Source organism: Sorex fumeus, unplaced genomic scaffold, assembly GCF_029834395.1.
Source record: "Sorex fumeus unplaced genomic scaffold, SorFum_2.1 ptg000063l, whole genome shotgun sequence".
NCBI classification, from domain to species: domain Eukaryota; kingdom Metazoa; phylum Chordata; class Mammalia; order Eulipotyphla; family Soricidae; genus Sorex; species Sorex fumeus.
Window position 1 is genome coordinate 26,252,104 of NW_026606120.1, and position 17,475 is coordinate 26,269,578.

At 38.3% G+C, this 17,475-nt stretch overlaps 1 pseudogene; it reads left to right on the top strand.

Annotated features, from left to right (window-relative positions):
• Nucleotides 1–17,475, top strand: part of LOC130034970 (contactin-associated protein-like 3) — a 170,144-nt pseudogene that overhangs the window by 108,710 nt on the left and 43,959 nt on the right.

The following is a 17,475-nucleotide window of genomic DNA, read 5'->3' on the forward strand; positions in this document are numbered from 1 at the left end:
TATGAGGCTGTGGCTCAAATGAAAATGGTTCAAATTGTGGTTTTTCATGTAGTCCCCACAGTTCTACAGGGTGTGACTCTAGCCATAGATCCAAGAATAATCAGGAGCACAGAGCCACCTGTGACCACTGAGTGTGGCGCAACAAAAATAACCAAACAACAACAAAAATAACATTTAAAAAGAAAAGGATATACATATTAAATATTTGTCTTTTAATAGCAATAAAATAAAAAGATTGTGAGAAAATTTTATGTCTTAAATTTGTAGTTATTTCTTTGAATATCATAAACACAGAACTTAAGAATTGGCTCATAGATCAAATAAAGGGTGTTGGGAGGATCCTCCCAGGATGGGAGATGCATGCTGAAAGTAGACTATAGACCGAACATGATTTCCACTCAATGCCTCTTTTGCAAACCACAGCACCCAAAAGGAGAGAGAGCACAAAAGGGAATGCCCTGCCACAGAAGCTGGGTGGCATGTGGGGATGGGGGTGGGAGGGATACTGGGATCAGTGGTGATGGAAAATGGGCACAGGTGGAGGGATGAGTACTCGATCATTGTATAATTGAAACCCAAGCACAAACATTTGTGAGTCTACAACTTTACCTCATGGTGTTTAACTAATAAAAATTAAAAAAAAAGAATTGGCTCATCGATGGTATTGATGGTATTGTTGCAACAAAGTTCATCAAAACTAATGACCACCAATTCATAGTAATGCAAATTATAATAGATAATACCTATCTGAATATTATAGGATCCTGGTTTTTTTATTCTAATCTCAGAGATATTTGATAAATATACAAAAAACCCTGGAGCGATAGCACAGTGGTAGGGTGTTCGCCTTACACGCGGCCAACATGGCCGACCCGAGTTGGATTCCTCCGCCCCTCTCAGAGAGCCCGGCAAGCTACCGAGAGTATTCGATATGCCAGACACAGTAACAACAAAGTCTCCAATGGAGACGTTACTGGGCCCGCTCGAGCAAATCGACGATCAACGGGAGGGCCTTTACCTTTATGGGCTGGAGCGATAGCACAGCGGTAGGGCGTTCGCCTTACAAGCGGCCAACATGGCTGACCCGAGTTCGATTCCTCCGCCCCTCTCGGAGAGCCCGGCAAGCTACCGAGAGTATTCGATATGCCAAACACAGTAACAACAAAGTCTCCAATGGAGACGTTACTGGGCCCGCTCGAGCAAATCGATGATCAACGGGAGGGCCTTTACTTTGGGGCTGGAGCGATAGCACAGCGGTAGGGCGTTCGCCTTACACGCGGCCAACATGGCCGACCCGAGTTCGATTCCCCCGCCCCTCTCGGAGAGCCCGGCAAGCTACCGAGAGTATTCGATATGCCAGACACAGTAACAACAAAGTCTCCAATGGAGACGTTACTGGGCCCGCTCGAGCAAATCGACGATCAACGGGAGGGCCTTTACCTTTTACCTTTACAAAAAACCCTCAATTCAGATAAAATTGATTCCAATGTTTATTTTAACAATTTCCATCCATTATCTTCTCCTTTCTCCCTCTCATACCATATCTGTTCTCAAGATTCCACGTGGACCTCCGTTTGGCACACTGGGTCCCCTATTGCTAGGGCTGGGAGCTCAAATGGAGGAAGCCCCCAACCAATATTCTTCAAGTACTCAGTCAACGTGGACCAGCTCCAAGTAATGATTGAACATGCAGATCACTGTCAGCAGGAGCTGGCTTTCCACTGCAAGAAGTCAAGGTTTCCAGTTCACCAAGGTAAGTGATCAGTCATTAGGGCTAGAGGCCAACTGGGTCACGGGGGCAGTCACTGATATATTAAAGGTCTTTGAACACACTGCCCAGTTCATTGTCTGAGAATTACACGTTTTTCTTGAAGCAATACATAATGTCAATCTGTTGCTCTTTGTTCAATGTGGGTCTTTTGTTCAATATGAAGTCTTTTTCTAGACTCACCTGGGCAGCTGAGCCTCAGTGGTCCTTGGAAAGCTCAGGATTCATCCACCAAGAAGGGTGATAGCATTTCACTTTATTTTTTGGCGATAAAAAAGTGTAAATTAGAACATGGCTTGGATGTTATTATACCGTGACTATTTTTTTTCACAGGCCAAATTTATTCTATGTCTTGGGAAATTACAAATTAGAAAACAATGTTAGCTCTAGACGTCTCTTTTAGGATATAGAAGATTGTGGTAGATTGTTAATTTTGTATCTGTTGAGGCCAGAATAATAGGATAGAGGGTAGGGTGTTTGCCTTGTACTGTGGAGCTAAGGATTGACACATATGGTCCTTCCAGCCCCATCAGGAGTGACCCTGAGTGTAGAGCCAGGAGTAAGCTCTGAGCACTGAAGGTTGAGATTTCAGCTTTTCAAGCCAAAGAAAAAAGTATCTATTATACTTTTAATAATTATCAGTTTTTTTATTTTTTCCTTTGCAATATCTCATTTTGTCAAAATATTCAGCCCCAAAATATTCAGTTCCTTGAAACATGTGGATTTCTACTTTATTCTTTCTCTGATCGACATAGTTAGGTGGGGGACAGAAGGAGGGAGACAAGGCTCTTGTGCTTCCATGCCCAGCAAATCACCCCGCAGCTGGGAAATAATCTCAGTACTCTGTCTTCAAACAGTAATCTCAGCAGGATTTAATTGCACACAGACAAAGTGTATCAAGTAAGTGCTACTTATTTTCAGTTTACTGAATGTACAGTTAGTACTAGAGGGTTTAGTACTTACTTACTTTAGTTTGGCAGTTGGTTACTGTAAAATGGAACACCAAACTGAAATTGTAGAAGAACGTACAAGCACCCTCTAGAGGAGCAAATTAGTGCTAACCAGGTGATTAACCACTGCCAGAGTTAAAAACAAACCCACCCAGAGTATCCAGAAAAACATATCCCAGAATATAATCTATACCAGAAATTGAACCCCACAAAGATAAGTAAAAATTGTGCACAGAGAGTGAATGAATATCTACCTATTGATTTGCAAGTGATACTTAAAGTTGTCAACCCTTTAATATAGATATATGACAGCCATATCACCAAATGAAAACAAACATTTAATTGGAGTGGGGAGATGGAAGGAGAAAATACTTTGAAGCCTGTCAAATTCTTGCAAGGAAATGAAATAAGAAATTTCATTTTCTTTCTATGCTCAACTTATATACATTACTTATATGCTGCTACTAAATTTTAGCACAAACTTAATTTTAGTACAGTTCTATGTATTTTTAGAAGTTCTTAAGTAAGGTAAAGATGCGGTAGACAAATAGTGTAGCCTACTAGGCCTTGAAATTGTTGCATTGATTTTCTCTGAATAATCAATATACACAAATGAATATGCAGGAAATCAATACCATCCTTATGAAGTAAAAATAACTAAGCCTTCACAAGGATTTTATTTATTGTAATGTTTTATGGAATGCTGCACTGAGGCAGGGATAGGGGGAGAGGAGAAGTCTTCTGAGTTGGTGTTAAGGCACTTGCCTATGGCTGATCCTGATTTGATCCCTGGTGCCTCTAGGAGTGATCCCAAGCACAGTCAGGAGTAAAACCTGAGCACACGTGGGTGTTGCCTAAACTTCTCCTCTTCTACCGTCTCTTCCCTCGCCGTCAAGAAAGGATGCATTTTGAAAGCAGTAAAGAATGCTACAGTGTGAGGGAGAACATTCTTCACAATTATATAGGTCCACTGGAGAATGGTAGTCAATATTCAGTTGCCGCTTGGACATTTGTGTTGATCACAAGAGGGGATACCACTGATCTGGGATGTCATTGCAGCGTCCATGGAGTAGGGTGGATTTGCAAAGGGCTGGGGAGGGTGAGGCAGGAATGCTGTCAAGGGAGGATATGAATGCTTTTCTTTAACATCTTCAGGGCCTTTATGTTGGCGCTAGTTTAAGGAGACTTGATTATGGACTGTAAAAGAAGTTACAAGATGACGTTGACATTCTTGGAAACTTTGATCACGTCACTGAGAACTCTGTGATCATCAAAGATGCTGCAATAGCAACCTTTAGTATTTTGGTTCGCAAAGAGGTTCAAGCAGGGCGCTACAGATAATTAAGAGGAGTCGTGCTCTCTGTACATTGATATCTTTTCTGCTGCTTTTCAAGAAGAATTAGACTCTAACTTTTCTTTGGGTTATTCTGAATGATTGCTTGTTTTATAGAGAAATGAGTAATTCTGATGTAAACATACAGAATTGCAGTTGTGTATAATAATTTGCTAGTCAGTCTCTGGGAGAATAATTATTGGACTTTGTCTTTTCAAAATATTTGGGAAAGTATCATTTAAATATTTCTTAAGCTAAAGGAAATTTTCCCCTCCCTAGAGATAAGTTTTCAACATAGTAAGAAATAAATCATTGATGTTGATTTCCTGGCACATATCTCATGGAAGGGGCCTGAGGCGGGTGGCAGTGAATGCATTTAATGTGCTTATAAGCGCAGAGGCTCTCAGCAGAAGCAGAAGTTTCTTCCAACGGGGAGCAATAATGGACAGTGGCAGCTGTGCATATTTGGGAAAAGCGGGGTGATGGTCCAGTTCGGGAGATGGGGGGGGGGGGGGCGTCTGTTGGGAATGACCTAGCAGTCTGAAAGAGCACACTGAAACAGACAGAGCCAGTGTATCTGATGGTATTCCTGTTCCCTCCTGGCTGTTTTCTGCTGAGTGTTTCTCTAATGCCTGCTTTCATGTTCCGTCTCTTGTAATCTTCCTTCCCAGGTAAACTGTCATTGCCTACGGGGTCCCTGTGGGGTCGAGGCTGGTTTTGACCTGGTCACTTAATTTTCGTTTGCACTGAGGTTGGGGTTGTGTTGAAGAAGTAGGTTTGCTCCAGGGCTCACCTGAGACTTAAAGATCCAAGAACAGCATCATTACAAATATAGTGCTAACCTAGTCAAAGTGAGCAAGAACACACGTTTTTCCTCCAAGCAACTTTTAAGACATAACAGAAAATATCCATATTTTAGCTAGCAAGTCAAGCGAAATAAGCCCATTTTTCACATAATCATAAATTCTTCCAGTAGCTTTTAAGGATATCAAACAGATTTTTATATTCAGAGTCTAAATTATTCTGGTTTTCTAGTGCCAATTATTTTTAGATATTGTATCCAAGTATTACAATCCTCAAGATAAACATGGAAATGCCAGGCCAGAATGAGCTAGGACATCCTTGATCATTTTCTAATAAAACATAAATCATGCTATTATAGTTTTGAAACAAAAATTTTCAATCTCACTTTTTAAATAGAAGGAGAAAACAGGAATGATACTGGGGCCACAGGTAGTGGGGGACAATGTAAGTGTCATCTTTCTCATTCTTGTCTTGCAGATGGAACCCCAGTGAGCTGGTGGGTTGGAAGAACCAATGAAACACACACTTACTGGGGAGGCTCTCTGCCTGATGCACAAAATTGTACCTGTGAATTAGAGGGAATTGCATTGATTCTCAATATTACTGCAACTGTGATGCTGGCTGGAATAAATGGTGAATATCATTTTTCTGTGCAAACTGTAATTTTTTTCATTGCTTAAACCATGTATCTTAGCAGACATCAGACATGACTAAAGTGAGAATAGATTAAAGGATTTCCAAGCAAATTAAAAATAAGCTCTTTTATGTGTATGGTGTATTTAATCTGAAGCCTAAAATATCAAGTTTAACTCTTCTGCTCACCAGTGCATAGGAATCATTGTCTGTTTAATTTTTCTAATAAGAAAATATTGGAATACCAAGTTAATGCTACCCATTCAAAAGCATTATAGTATTAAATTTCTTTTTTAAAAAATTTTTTATTAGTGAAATACCATGAGGTACAGTTGTAGACTTACAAATTTTTGTGATTGGGTTTCAATTATACAATGATCGAGTACCCATCCCTCCACCAGTGCCCATTTTCCACCACCACAGATCTCAGTATCTCTCCCACTCCCCATCCCCCTTCCTTCCCCCGTCCCACCCTGCCACTGTGGCAGGGCATTCCCTTTTCTTGTCTCTCTCCTTTGGGGTGCCATGGTTTTCAAAAGAGGCATTGAGTGGCAATCATTTTCAGTCAATAGTCTACTTTCAGCGTGCTTCTCTCATCCTGGGAGGATCCTCCCAACACCCTTTGTTTCTGCTCCCTTCTCTATCTGAACTGCCTTTTCCCCTAGAATGTGTGGCTGGCCTCCAAGCCATGGAGCAAACCTCCTGGTACTTATCTTGGCTATTCTTGGGTGTTAGTCTCCTATTTTGTTTCTTTATGTTCCCCAGAGGAATGCAATCTTTTTATGTCTGTCTCTCTCTTTCTGACTCATTTTGCCTAGCATGATACTTTCTATGTGGTACCACTTGTATGTAAATTTCATGACTTCATCTTTTCTCATAGCTAAATAGTACTCCTTTGTGTAGATGTACCAAAGTTTCTTGCAGTAAATTTTATTTTATTTTATTTTTCTATGTAGCTTGCAGTAAACTTTAGCCCAATTAATAAAATTGCTGCATGCTGACCTTTCTAGCGTAAAGATATGTTTTCAATAGCCACATAGCTAATCTTCCCTTGGCATGTGGATTAGTTTGATCATAGGATGAGAGGATGATAGAGGCCCTCTAGACTCAAGTGAAATTTTACTTATACCATCAAATACCTAGAACAGTGTCCCCCACAGTAGGGGATACTTCACCATGGGACTTACTGAAATCATCCTGTGAATCATATTAGCTTCCCAGGTAAGTTGAAGAAAGAGGTAGTTTTTTTGTTTGCTTGTAAGATAGATTTTCAATGGGATACTAAGTAATATTTTTTTGAAAAGCCTCAAAAGGTATGGAAAATCTGATCTGGACATAACATGGTAAAATCAAAGAACATGAACATCAAAGTTAATGGAAAAGAAATGCAAGAAATTTACTACAGAGTAACAGAGATGCACTTAGAAGTCAAGACAATTATAAACAATTGCCTTCCAACAGCATAGAGAATAAACTAAGCACAGAAAAACTCTGAAATAGAGAGTTTTTTAAATTTTCAAATACTAAGCTATTAGTTTCAAAAGTAAAATAAAATGAAGCAGCAAACACAGAAGAAATTTTCTGCCATTAGACTCCACAAAATAAGTTATTTATTTGTTTTTTGCTTTTGTCTTTGGGCTCCATCTAGAAATTCTGAGTTTACTCCAGTTTCTGTACTTAGTGATCACTCCTGGCTGGGATCAGAGAACTCTTTGGGATCCCTAGAGGGAACCAGATCATCAGTTTGCATGGCAAATAACCCTCCTCCTGTCCTAACTCTCCACCTCTGCCACAGAATAGTTTTCAGAATGATAGAGTAGTCTTATGGGAAGATTTCAGATACATTTAAACTTTAAAACTATTATAACAATATGAAATATTTCCGTTTAAATTAAACTGTTTAACTTAAATTTTTTAAAATTATTTTTAACATTTAAAACATTTTATCTATGTATACTAAGAAATTACTCCCATGCCCCTGGAAATCTCTTTTTTAAGCAAACAAAGATGCATCTGAGATGAACACCAACCCTTCACCATCACCTACTTTGAGAAATATTGGTTTCTAGTTACATCAAAGAAAGAAATTTACAAGATTTGAGGGTGCAATATAAAAGATAAATGTCAGACATGTTGCATAATATAGAAAGAACATATAACTACATAAGAGAAATTGAAACGCAAGAAACAAAGAAATCCAATTATTAATGATAATAACTTACAAAAACAAAGTAATGCTTACAGTGAAAATAGTGGTTGTATTTTTTTTTTGCTTTTTTGGGTAACACCAGCAATACTCAGGGGTTACTCCTGGATTTGCACTCAGGAATTACTCCTGGCAGTGCTTGGAGGACTATGTGGAATGCTGTGGATTGAATGTGCAAGGAGAATGCCCAAAGTGCTCTGGCTCTGAAAATACTGAAATTTAGAATTAATATTTTAGTATATATTATCCCCGGCGAGGACAGCCAGGCTGAAAGAGCCTTGAATGTGGCACTTTTTAGAATCTCAGGGCTAAGAAGAAGGAAATGTTACTGGTGCCTGCTCGGGGCAATCGACGAACAACAGGATGATCATGATCGTATATGTTATCAAGAATTTCTTCAGGTACATACATCAAAATTTTAAAGGAAATATCTGACAATAGAAATAAAACATGTGCTCTTCAAATCTATGTAGGAAGAAAGAATTAATGAATTATTGAAATTTTTATTAATTCAAAAGAATATAGAGTGTTTTTTTTTAAATAAGTAGAAAATAATTAACCTTTCAGTAATCATACACAGTGAATTTGACAAATTATTCATTTAAGTCTACCTATAGCTTATTGCATAAAACACAACTATATCTTCTTTGTTCATGCAGAAATATTAAAAGTACAAAAATCCATTTGATAAGTAAATACAAAATCAAGATAGTAAAGTTTGAAAATTTTAATGTGGGAAAACTTATTGTCACTATAATATGAAACTTTAAAATTTTACCATAAAGAACTAATGATCCTAACTTTATAATAAAAATGCTTTTAATATAAATGATTCACAATATATATGGAAAATAATAAAACCGCAAAACAAATTTATAAGCCAACCGTGATATAAACAATTTAGTAATTAAAAAGTCAGACACCAATTACTAAAGATGTAAAATATTTTGAAGAATGGGACCCAGAGGGATAGATCAGAGACTAAGGTTTTTATGTTTTTAACATTCATTTCTAGCACCATTGCATTATAATTAGAGAAACTTATCATATTACAAAAACTATCATAATTAAAAAATTTACTTAATGCATGAAGCCAGTTTTGGTTTGATCTCTGGCACTGCATTTGATCCCCCAAGCATATCTAAGAGTGATTCCTGAGCACAGAACTGGAAGTTAGTCCTGATCACTGTCAGGTGTGGCCAGAAACACACACACACACACACACACACACACACACACACACACACACACACACTATCAAGATGAATGAGCCAGAGAGATAATAGGGGGTTAAGAATTTTCTTTTGTATATTTTGACCAAACCTGATTTGAAACTAAACCAGAACAGCATATTGTTTCCGGATTTCCAAGGTTCACTTCTGAGCACAGAATCAAGTTGGAAAATCCCTGAGCCCTGAGGTTGTAGCCCACAACCACCACTCTAAATCTAAATAAATAAAGTTAAGATATCAACTGAGAGGAATAATACAGTGAGTAGGGAATTTGCTTTCACGGGGCCTACTGGATTTGATTTCACGTACCACATATAGTCTTCTGAACTCTGCTAAGAATCAATCCTGAGTTCAGAGTCAGTAGTAAACCCTGAGTACCTTCAGATGTGTTCTCCAAAACAACTGAAATTAATAAACAAATTAAATTAAATTAGAAAGTTGACTTTTTCAGCCCATAAGCTTAACAGAATACACGATTATCTTAGGTATGCATAGTGAATTTTCATAAAGTGACTTTCCAAAGATGCCATTAAGTAAATTTTTAATTATGATAATATGAGCAATTTCTCTAATTATAATGTAATGGTGCTAGAAATGAATGTTAAAAACATCAAAATAAATGTGTCCATTCAAACCACAGAACACTGGAAATGAATAAAAATTGCATTATGCATAGGCAATATGCTTGCTAACAAAACAAAGCAAGTTAATAACAGATCATGAATATTGAACTGTATTCCTATGAAGAAACATAAATAAATACTATGAAACTTCCTTCTAAATTAACTGAGAGGAATGAAAGCACCACAATATGCAAGATGTTGAAAAAAATTATAAAAGTTCTGAAAACTTACGTGAGCATCTACACCACATTTTTGCAATAATTCCCTTAAAGGAAAAGTTAATTTTTCATTAAATAATTTATTGATTTAATTTAGTTCCAAGTGAATGTCAAACATTTTTTTGTTGTTGTTTAGAATGTTGACAAATTGTTCCAAAATGTATATGGACAAGAAACGAAGAATGCATAGCTAAAAAACATCCTATAATAGGAGCCAGGTGAGAGAAGAATCCCACCTAATAAATATGAGAATGTGTTACAATGCTGACTAATGGTCTCTTTATTAGTGAGAAAACAGAACAAAACCCAACGGAGAGCCTATATTTGAGTTTCAAATTATGTAATTCTAGATGGTAATTATGATCTCACCAATTATTTTCTTCCAAGCACTGTGAAACTTGAAAGTTGACCCAATATTTCTCCCAGTAAATTTCCCAATGCAAGTAAGGAGTCAAAAGTTCTGCTATGCCTCAAAAAGCAGTCTACGAAATACAGCAAGCAGTAAGAATTATTCCTGGTGCATGAGGAAAGGAACCAAACACAAAATAGACATAGGTTTAGAAGTTCTCTTACTGAATGTTTAAAATTATTGTGAGAAATTATCTGATATGTAACATTTACAAATTTGGGAGGAAATAGAGAGGTAAGGGGCCAGAGATTGTCCAGGGCTTAAGTCACTTGCCTTCCATGTAGCCTGCCCAGGTTTAAGCCCTTGCACCATCTATAGTCCCTAAGAACCACCAGTCCTGATCTCTGATAGTAGAGTCAGAAGTAACCCCAAAGTAACACCAAGTATGACACAATCAGACAAAAAAATAGAGGTAAGAGGAAAGCATTTAATTATAAGTTAGGCAAATTTTAATGGGTGTGGGAACTGTGGAAATTAATAAATCCTGCATAAAATGAGTATAGTCAACAATGATGTGTGCCCATAAAGAACTGTTAAATTAGAATTTCTCAAAATTCCCTTAGATAAAGGGAATCTGCCTGATTCTTACAGTAAGCAACAACATGAAAAAGACTATTGTTATTGCCTAATAAACACTATCTGCATTACGATTTCTTAAGATTTTTCAGGGCTCTTTATGTATTGTCTATAAAATAGAATGAAAGTGTAGTTTTGTACTGCTTTGAGAAATAGAGCATTTAAAATGTTATTTAAAACCAAAAATACTCAACAAATAAGTTATGTAATGGGCTGGAGTGATAGCACAGCGGGTAGGGGGTTTGCCTTGCACACAGCCAACATGGTCGACCCGAGTTCGATTCCTCCGCCCCTCTCGGAGAGCCTGGCAAACTACCGAGAGTATCTCGCCCGCACGGCAGAGCCTGGCAAGCTACCCGTGATGTATTCGATATGCCAAACACAGTAACAACAAGTCTCATGATGGAGACGTTACCCGGCCCACTCGAGCAAATCAATGAACAACAGGAGGACAGTGACAGTGACAGAAGTTATAATATAATTATTTTTCTTCTAGTATACTTCAGTGTTTTTCAGTTCTTTCTGAACTATGGTTCCCTTCTGGCCATATTCTCCTTCTATGATACTCTTTTTTTTTCTCTTTGGGTCAAACTCAGCAGTGCACAGGGGTTACTCCTGGCTCTGCACTCAGGAATTACTCCTGGCTGTTCTCAGGGGGCCATATGGGATGCTGGGGATTAAACCTGGGTCAGCCGCGTGCAAGGCAAAAGCCCTACCCATTGTGCTATCGCTCCAGCCCTCATTTGTAGCATTACTGATATCAAACACTAAAACTAATTTCAGCTTATTTTAGCAAAGTTAATTTCCAGACAGATCTCCCCATAAACCAAGCTTGCACTCTAGATTGTTGACCACTCTTCCTGACCAAACCAGGTATTATATGCTTGGGATGATTTCTGCCAGTGCGTGGTAAATACAGGGATTAGGCAGATAAAACGGTTACTTAATTTTATCTGAGTTTTAAAAACAGCTAGAATCAAAGCATTTTTTTTTAACATTCAAGATGTTTCATTCACATATGTATGCGTATGTATTGTCTTACCATGAGCACTGATGGTCTCTTGGCTAAAACTCTAAAACAAATGTTTTAATTTTTTACTTCAAGGAAATATTTTGGAACCTAAGCAGAATTTGACTAAGTATTATTCTTGATTTTCTGCAAATCTTATTAAGTTGAGCCATTCGAAGTATTTTTTTTTAACCTATGGAATTGCAGTTGAAAATGTTTCAGCTTCCCTAGCTAGGAGTGGTCATTTGGTAATCTTAAAAATTAAAACTTACTAGGTTTGTCACAAAGCATCATAAGGATAAGTGGGACAAGTTATTATTTATTAAAAAATCAGATACACATATGTAATTGAGGTACACAGTATAATAGTCAACAGTTTTGGGACCAAAGAAATAGCATAGTAGGTAAAATGCTCGCTGTGCAGTCAGTTTGGGTTTGATCTTTATTACCCCATATGGCCTCTTGAGTGCTGCCAGGAAAGATTTCTGTGCACAGAGTCAGGAGAAATCCCTGAACACAGCTGGGCATAACCTCCAACTAAAATGCAACAAATAAAAAATTTAGAGTTTATAAGTGTTCTTACTTTCTCTATAAAGGTGACAAAGCAAGCTTATCACCTACATTTTGTTTTCTTTGTTTGATGGAACCATAGAATTATGCTTCCTAAAACATTATTTTTGTACTGAAGCATCATTGTTGTTATAATATAAACTGTTTCCTGGGGCCACAAGTGATGATTTCTATACATGTCCCATATACAGAAGATTCTTCATAACTGTCAAGAGAGCATATTGTGACAATAATTGACACGCCACTTTTGCACCCACACACACACACACACACACACACACACAGTGAGTCTCTTTAATCATTTTAAGAGTCCACCACATCACACCTTTTGCCTTGGTGTTGGACAGTAATTTGTTTTTTAAGTTCATTTCATTAACAAATAAGGAAATGCTGACAACTATAGTAGGAGTTTCTTAAATACCTTTGAAGTTTTGAGAATTCCAAACATAAAGCTTACCACCTGAATGTTATTGTTTATTTGCTTTTTTAATTTATGAAGACTGATTGCTGTCACTCGCATAAAAATTCTACATATAACAATTTACACAGTGGCTAACCTAGAGCAGTGAGCTGCTCAGTGGCATTAAAAATGTTACGTCTGTCCCTTTACTATAGTTGTGGACCTGTCTGCTTTCTTTACTGTTGTGTTGTCAATAAACATGATCTCTGATCTTCAGATGGCCCCAATAAATATTTTGCTATCTTTGTCAATGTTTAAATGAATCATTTTCTTTTCTCACTGCTGGGTAAGGACAAATTTAGCTTGATAACTCTTGAACTGTGATGAAAGACTATTATGTGGATGTGTGTTGCTCAGAATAATGTTTTGTGGCTGTCTTTGTTTTCTAGGCCCAGTGATACAGTCATCCTTTCCCATAAGGAGCATCTGCCTGTCACTCAGATAGTGACAACAAACACAGGCCAACGACACTCTGAAGCAAGCTTTATATTGGGGCCTCTGCTTTGCCAGGGGGACAGTAAGTGACATAAAGGAATTGTCCTGTCTCCTGAAAATACATGTCAGTGCTCTAGGAGGAATTTGGGTACATGGATTCTAACGCTATGCAATTAGCACTCATAAATGAAGTTTTACTATCTTACTTGTAAATAAAAACATTACAATTCTACTGGATGAGTGTTTTAAATTATTTTATGTTTTTAATACTTTAATTGAATCACCACGAGATTGAGAATTACAAAGCTGTTCATGATTGGGTTTCAGTCACACAATGTTCCAACACCCATGCTTACACCAGTGCACATTTCCCAGCATCAGTATCCCCAGTTTCCCTCTCATCACTGCCCCCCACTCCCCTTCACTCCAGTCTGCCTCTATGGCAGGTACCTCTCTTTGTCTCTCTCTCTCTCTCCCATCTCTCTCCCTCTCCCTCTCCCTCTCTCCCTCTCTTTCTCTTCTCTTATTTTGGCCATTATATTTTGCAATATAGTTACTAAAATGTTATGATGTATATTTCTTTACCTCCTCTTAACTCTCAGTTCTTTTCCAGAGTGGTCATTTCCAACTATTGTTGTCATACTAGGCCCACCTCTATCTTGACTACCCTTCACCTCCCACACACTTGTGGAGATTTCCAATAATTCACCAGTCCTCCTGGCTCCAGTTTTCCATGGCCTTGAATATTAGTTTCATACTATTTTTTTTGTATCCCAGAAATGAATGCAGTAATTCTATATCGTCCCTCTCCTTCTGACTCATTCCACTCCACATGATACTCTCCATTTCTATCTATTTATAGGAAAATTTCATGATTTCATTTTTCCTGTGTAGCACTAGTTATGTAGATGTACTATAGTTTATCTAGTCACATCTTCTTATACACTCAAGTTGTTTCCAAACTCTAGCTATTGTAAATATTGTAAGTAGTGCTGCAATAAATATAGAAGTGCAGGTGATGTTTCTTCTTGCTTTTTTTTTGGACCCATGTATTATGAGTTTTTAATGTAGTATCTAAAGAGAATTGCTATTTCGAGATTCATGGAACTGAAGAGTGGCAGCATATTTTAACACAATATGCCAAAAAATAAAGAAAAAAATATTTACCCAACAATCTTACTCTACTAGTTATGTGTATGGTCACGCCATTCTTCCTGTAGCTCCTTAGACTAATAGTCATATTTTCTTTTTTTTACTCTCACAAAAGTCATATAATGCATCAACAAATCTCACTGCTTCAATATCAAATGTAGATCCATAAGCCACCTCCATGCCCACATCTCTGGTCTAGATGTTGCTGGAACCCCATAACTGATCTTGACCTCTGTTTACCTCACTGATACTCCACACAGCTGCCAGAGGGAATGAGTCAGAACAACACAGTTTCCGTATCACTCTCCCATGTCACTGCTTTTATGGGGTGATCACCAGTGTAGACCCAAGTGGCGCTGCCCCAGGGCCTTCCAGGATGTCAGTGGTGGCTGTGAAGCCAAAACCTTTTCGGGGGCCCTGTGTGAATGGGTGTTGTATCAGGAAATCACAATATTCCAGCACTTTGCTTATTTTTTTTTAATTTTTAATAGTGAGACTTCATGAGGTACAGTCGCAGACATACACATTTTTGTGCTTGGGTTTTAATTATACAATGATCAAATACCCATCCCTCCACCAGTGCCCTTTTCCCACCAACATGGATCCCAGTATCCATCCCACACACCCCCCATCTCCCCCATTCCACCCTGCCTCTGTGGAATTCCCTTTTGTTCTCTCTCTCTCTCTCTCTCTCTCTCTCTCTCTCTCTCTCTCTCTCTCTCTCTCTCTCTCTCTCTCTCTCTCTCTCTCCTTTTGGGTCCTGTGGTTTGCAAGAGAGGCATTGAGTGATAATCATGTTTGGCCTATAGTCTACTTTCAGCATGCTTCTGCCCTCCTGGGAGGATGCTCCCAACACCTTTATTTGGTGTTCCCTTCTCTATCTGAGCTGCCTTTTCCCCTAGCATGTGTGGTTGGCCTCCAAGCCATGGAGTAAAATTCCTGGTACTAATCTCGGCCATTCTTGGGTGTTAGTCTCCCATTTCGTTACTTTATGTTCCCCAGATGAATGCAATCTTTCCATGTCTATTCCTTTCTTTCTGAGTCATCTGGCTTAACATGATACTTTCCAAGTAGTACCACTTGTATGTAAATTTCATGACTTCCTCTTTTCTAACAGCTACATAGTACTCCATTGTGTAAATGTAGCAAAGTTCCTTTAACCAGTCATCTGTTCTCAGGCACTCAGGGTTTTTTTCCAGATTCTGGCTATTGTAAAGAGTGCTGCAATGAACAAACAATTGCAGATGTTATTTCGACTATACTTTTTTTGCCTCTCTGGGATATATTCCCAGGAGTGGTATTGCTGGATCAAATGGGAGCTCAATTTCTACTTTTTTGAGAATCGTCCATATTATTTTCCAAAGAGCTGAACCAGTCAGCATTCCCACCAGCAGTGAAGGAGGGTCCCTTTCTCGCCACATCAGCGCCAACACCAGTTGCTTTTGTTCTTTTGATCTGGACCAGCCTCTGTGGTATGAGACGGTATCTCATTTGTGTTTTGATCTGCATCTTCCTGATGATAAGTGGTGTACAGCGTGTTATCATGTGCCTTTTTGCTATTCAGATTTCTTCTTTGAGAAAGTTTCGGTTCACTTCATCACCCCATTTTTTGATTCGGTTGGATGTTTTTTTCTTGTGGAGTTCAACGAGTACTTTGTATATCCTTGATAGCAACCCCTTGTCAGATGGGTATGGGGCGAATATCCTTTCCCATTCTGTGGACTGTCTTTGTAGTTTGGTCACTGTTTCTTTTGAGGTGCAGAAGCTTCTTAGTTTAAGATAGTCCCATTTGTCTATCTATGTTTTCACTTGCTTGGCCAGTGGCGTGTCATCTTTGAAGATACCGTTAGCTTTGATATCGTGGAGGGTTTTGCTACCCTAGTCTTCAATGTACCTAATGGATTCCAGTCTGATGTTGAGGTCTTTAATTCATTTTGATCTTACTTTTTTCACATAGTCTTAGGTAGAGATCTGAGCCCATTGTTTTGCATGTAGCCATTCAGTTTTGTCGGAACAATTTGTTAAAATGCTTTCCTCGCTCTACTTCACATTTCTTGCTCCCTTATCAAAGATTAAAGGCCCTCCCGTTGATCGTCGATTTGCTCGAGCGGGCCCAGTAACGTCTCCATTGGAGACTTTGTTGTTACTGTGTCTGGCATATCGAATACTCTCGGTAGCTTGCCGGGCTCTCCGAGAGGGATCAAAGATTAGATGATCATAAATTTGGGGGGAGATGTCAGTATATTCAACCCTGTTCCATTGGTCTGCAGCTCTGCCTTTGTTCCAGTACCATTACTGCTTTGTAGTAGAGTTTGAAGTTGGGGAGGTTGATTCCTCCCATTTTCTTTTTCCCAAGAATTGCTTTAGCTATTGTTTCATATGAATTGCTCCTTTTCTTTGAAGTATGTCATGGGTATCCTTATAAGGATCTCATTGAATTTGCACAATGCTTTGGGGAGTATTGCCATTTCGACCATGTTAATTCTCCTGATCCATGAGCTGGGAATATTTTTCCATTTCCTATGTACTCTTTTATTTCTGAAGTAGCCTTTTGTAGTTTTCTTTGTACAGGTCTTTTACATCATTAGTTAAGCTAATTCCTAGGTACTTGATTTTCTGGGGAATAATTGTAAACGGGATTGTATTTTTCATGTCACTTTCTTCTCTCTCACTATTTGCATATAGGAAAGCCATGGACTTTTGGGTATTGATTTTATAGCCTGCAATTTTACTATACAAGTCTATTGTTTCTAGGTGTTTCTTGGTAGAGGTTTAGGGTTCTCTAAGTATAATATAGTATCATCTGCGAATAGTGAGAGCTTTATTTCTTCCTTTCCTACCTGAATTCCCTTAATAACTTTTTCTTGCCTGACCACTATTGCAAGTACTTCCAGTACTATATTGAACAGCAGTGGAGAGAGTGGGCACCCTTGTCTCGTCCCTAATCTTAGATGGAAACCTCTTAGTTTTTCCTCATTGACTATGATGCTTGCCATAAGCTTGTGGTAGATGGCTTTAACTATGGCTTCTATCCCAATTTTGGTTAGGGTTTTCATCATAAACGGATGCTGGATCTTGTCAAATGCTTTCTCTGCAT